General features: G+C 46.3%; 1 long non-coding RNA gene across 1 annotated transcript in view; it reads left to right on the top strand.

Moving 5' to 3' along the window:
* LOC104981838 overlaps window positions 1–4,611 on the top strand; it is an 18,133-nt gene that overhangs the window by 757 nt on the left and 12,765 nt on the right. Inside the window, exon 2 of the long non-coding RNA XR_824423.1 lies at window positions 1,940–2,047. This is a non-coding gene — a long non-coding RNA (uncharacterized LOC104981838). The remainder of the gene's footprint in view (window positions 1–1,939; window positions 2,048–4,611) is intronic.

The raw sequence follows: 4,611 nt of genomic DNA, 5'->3' as shown, positions 1-4,611 counted from the left end.
TTGAGCCCTCCATTAGCTGTTTCACATCTTCTAGACCGAAATGCCACTTCCTACGCCATGTGCTGCGGGGGACACGTGGACGCGGTGCAGAGAGACCTGCCCTGAAAGTGCTCAGGCGGTGGGGAGCCGTCCTTGCTCACCCCGGCCTTCCCAGGGACCTTCTGCAGCAAACAAACTCAGACCCTCTATCTGTCCCGGGATGTCATGGCCCTGGACCTGTTTCACGGGCTTGGAGGAAGAAACAGTAAAGGAAAGACCAAGAAATAAGAGAAAGAAAAGAGAGAGAGAGCATATATCAACCAAAGGCTTGTTAGGGAGGCGATGACATAAAGAACATAAAAAGCAAACAATAAAAAAGGGAAGTTACCAAATTGTACATTCTTGAGGGAAAATGGAAATGAGTTGGTAGCAGAGAGGAAGAAAAAAGGAAGCATGTATAAGACAAAACAGAAGCTGGGATTGAAGGCCAATGGGGAGATGATTTCAGTTACCCACATGTGCCCGATGGCCTGCTCGTCTGGCTGGTATAAGCCTGGGAGTAGCCTGGGAATTTTCCATGTCACCCCCTCCTGTTGACAGTCTCTGATGCATTGAGGAAGCATCCTGAGAAGCTTTGGCTGCTGGTTCCCACCCTCATCCCTGCAGCCTTGCCTTGGTCCAGGCTCCCATCCTGGTGACATGAGGCTTGTCCCCCAGCCTAAGTATTGACAGACCAGTTTACCAAAAGGAAATGTTAGAAGGCTCTGAAGATTTTTCACTGCCCACTGGCTGAACTCCAAACCGCTGGTGTCACATCCAGAACCCTCCGTTACCCAAGAAGGGCCCATCTCTCCAAACCCCTCCCTGCACACAGCAGCTCTGTGACCTGGAGACCTCTGCAGGTCTTCAAACAAGGAGCTTTGCTGAGAACTGGGGACAAGGCGGGTGTTCCTGCCACCGCTCCCCCACCCAGCTCCCTCTCTGCTCAGGGCACCTTCTGCCGTCAACTCAGGCATGGTTGTCACTTCCTCCTTCAGGCCGCCGTCTTGTTCCCCTGTTATCATACAACGTTTGAATTATTTGTTATTTCGTGTGTTTTTGCTACTAGACGGTAAGCTGCTGGTGGCGGTGGACATTGTGCCTACCTGTTTTTGTGTTCTTATGGCCTGTCACCGATGCCTGGAATATCCTTGATGTAATTCTGAAAGTATTGCTCAAAGGGTAAATAAATGAATATCCCACTGCCAGAAAGGCTTTTCCCATGGTGTGTCTCAGGGCACCTTCTGTTGCAACTGTCAAAAAAAATTGGACTTTAATTAAGGCAAAGAGAGAATTTGGGGGCTAACATAAGCTAGAACACTCAGGAATGTTATTTTGGCTTTGCTGGGTCTCCTTTTTTTCAGCTGTGGTGAACGGGGCTCCTCTCTAGTTGCAGCGTGCAGACGTACCACACTGGCTTCTCTTGTGGAGCACGGCTCTAGGGCGCCTGGGCTCCACAGTCTCGATGTCTGGGCTCTAGAGCACAGGCTCAGTACTTTGGCGCTTGGGCTTCGTTGCTCTGTGGCATGTGAAATCTCCCCGGCTCAGGGGTCGAACCCATGTCTCCTGCATTGGCAGGTGGATTCTTTACCCCTGAGCCACTAGGGAAACCCCCACATAGCTTTAAATGTGATGTTTAAATGGAAACTGCTCGTTTTGATAATAGAGTTGTATCTACAGCACCAAGAAAACTACTTACTTTGATCAATACGATCAAAATTGTTGACTCACAGGGCCCAAGAGAAAGGGGGATCTGTGAAGACAGGCTACTGAGATGGTCTCCAAGTTTTCAAAAATAGTCAATGTCGCTTTTCATTGCTGTTTTTGCTATGAGTCATCCCGGTTATCTGTCGCTGCTTAAGGAATGATTCCCAAAATTAGGGCTTAAAATGATTTATTATTATCATGTCTCATGCTCTAGGAACCAAGAACTTGGCAAGAGCACAGCCAGATGACTCATCTTGCCCTGATAGCTGGGGCCTCATCCGGAATAACACACATGTCAAGGACTGGAGCAGCTGAGGGCTGGGTGAGCACCTTTTCTCTCTCCAGTGCAGTCTTGCAGCCTGCTGTGTCATGAACTAAGAATGCCCATGAGCTAAGCACAGTTTTAAAATGTATTAATGTTTTAAAAAGAATCTGAAGAAGAATAAAGCCCCATGAGGTCTGAAAGTTATATGAGATTCAAATCTGTAGCCATAAATAAAGCTTCATTCACACGGCAACACACACTTGTTTACATGTTGTCTACTCTGTGCAACTCTGTATCTTGAAAAATTTGCTGGTGAATGACCTCCACGTGTGGCTAACATGGGCTCAAGGCTTCAAGGGTGAGCGTTCAAGAGACAGGACGTGGAAGCTGCTATTTTCCCAAAGTATCTCCTCTTGTTCAAAGCTTGCCAAGGATAGTGTGACCTCCTTCATCTCTCTCACTTGACCTACCGCCTTTTCCCATAAGAGGAGATTTTTGGAAGGTAGAGGACATTTATTGAATTATTTTTCCCTAAGTCAGTGAACATGTGCGCAATTGCGCTCCACTTGTTAAACCGAAGACATCTCTTTGCCTTGATATCAAGTTTGAGGGGGAAAAAGCTCATTCCATCTTACTTCATCTTCAGTTTGGAAATGAGGATCCAATGGAGAAATGGAGATTTTAGAATTCTAATTGCTCTCGGTGTTTGGACCCCATCTAATTAACTTGAGAGCTTTGTGTTTCTGGTCTTACCATGGGGCACATTCACGATTCACCCCGTTATTCCCAACAAGGGTGACTGGCTCCTCTTTGATGGAGAAGTCGCTGATGGTTACATAAGTCCCCTCGACTCCTGCTGCGTGCCAGATCACGGCGAGCTGGGGTTGGAGTTTTATTACCTGGTCACCCTTTCGTGTGTTCAGAGTGGAGGGTGGAGTCTCAGTGTGGTTCTACAAAGTGCGAAGGTGACTTCCTTGGGCAGTTTTCCCAAAACACAATACTTCTCCCCAAAGAAACAAAGGTCAAAATCCTGCAACCATCTGTCCACCTGAGCCAGCTGATTACGTATGAAAGCGAAGTCCATTGACTTCAAGTCACAAGTGCCCCCAGCAGGCCTGGTGGCAGATTCCTTCAGATTAGTGATTCTCAAACACTTGAACCGGGTTATTAAATTGTTAATAAGAGATTAGAAAAGATGTGCTTGCAGATTTTTGAAACTCACGTTTACACAGTTACAGCTTATTTTGGAAATCGGACTAAAATCTCATTTGGAAAAAGCATTTTCAGTTTTGCCCCTCTTGCCACTATTGTGTGTGTGTGTTGCTCAGTCATGTCAACTCTTCATGACCCGGGGACTGTAGCCCCCAGGCTCCTCTGTCCATGGGATTCTCCATGCAAGGATACTGGAGTGGGTTGCCAGATCCAGGGGATCTTCCCAACCCAGGGATCGAACCCGAGCCTCCCACATTGCAGGCAGATTCTTTACCATCTGAGCTACCAGGGAAGCCCTTGCAACTATTAAGTTTCATTAAAAACTACATTAAACTTTTCCCAAATGGCATGATGATGGATTTAAGCCTCTAAATTAGAGCTAAAAGCAATTTGTTATTATCTTATCACATTATCTACGGAAGCTAATATGTGACAGATAATATTATGGGTAGAAAATGATGGAGTTTTGCCCTTAAGTAAAAAATAAAAGAGTGGTTAACTGAGAGCAAGTAAGTGGTCAGAGAGCAAATAAGTGGGAAGCTCAAGAATAGCAACAAGTTCTCTGTTGGATCAATGCAGATCCTAGGCTGTGTTCTCCAAGGAACTGACGTTTCATATACAGGCCATGGTGCCAGAGGCTCAACATTCATTTCATTTAGTTCATGTTCCAATTCAGTAAAGTAGTGTCTACCATTTTATACCGAGAAAGCCGTGCTAAGAAAAAGCACCATTACGTGTAGATAGCAAAGTAACTTTTACACAAAGGTCTCCAAACTTGGTGGCAGCTATTACATTTTTAGGAAAGAAAGCTTACTCCAAAGTGCAAGCTGTCAATATACTATGCTGTCTCTAACAAAATTATATGTGTTAAGGTTTCCTCACGTGGGAAAAATAAACGCACATCTTCCACTTACTCATTTAATCCTCTTCTTGTTCATGTATACCACCACACCCTCCCTCACGGACATGAACTGCACACTTTCCAGAAGACAGGCACTGGGCTTCCCTGGAGGGCCAGTGGTGAGATTCTGCGCCTCCAATGCAGGAGATGTGGGTTCGATCCCGGTTGGTGATCTAGGGTCCCTCATGCCGTGCGGTGAGGCCAGGAAAAAAAAGAGTAGGTGCTGTGCCTGGCACCAGTGATTCAGTGGTGGGCAAGGTGAGCAGACCACCGCCCTTATGGGGTTTACATCCAAGTGGGGAACATGGATGAAATCCCAATTATTGAAAGACGTTACAAAGGGAAAGACAGAGGGGCTGAAATAGAGGAGAGAAGCAGAGTTGGGGTCTTCTTTAGGAAGGATGGTTTGGAAAGGCCTTTCTGATAGTCAAGCCATGATGTGAAACGAAGAAGTGTAGTGGTCGATGAACGAGTTGGAAAAGAAGTTCCAGACGTGAGGCAGAATGAG

The sequence above is a fragment of the Bison bison genome, unplaced genomic scaffold, assembly GCF_000754665.1.
Source record: "Bison bison bison isolate TAMUID 2011002044 unplaced genomic scaffold, Bison_UMD1.0 scf7180017864524, whole genome shotgun sequence".
Classification (NCBI taxonomy): Eukaryota; Metazoa; Chordata; class Mammalia; order Artiodactyla; family Bovidae; genus Bison; species Bison bison.
Note: the sequence above shows the minus strand (reverse complement) of the source record. Positions and strands in the feature narration are given on the sequence as shown.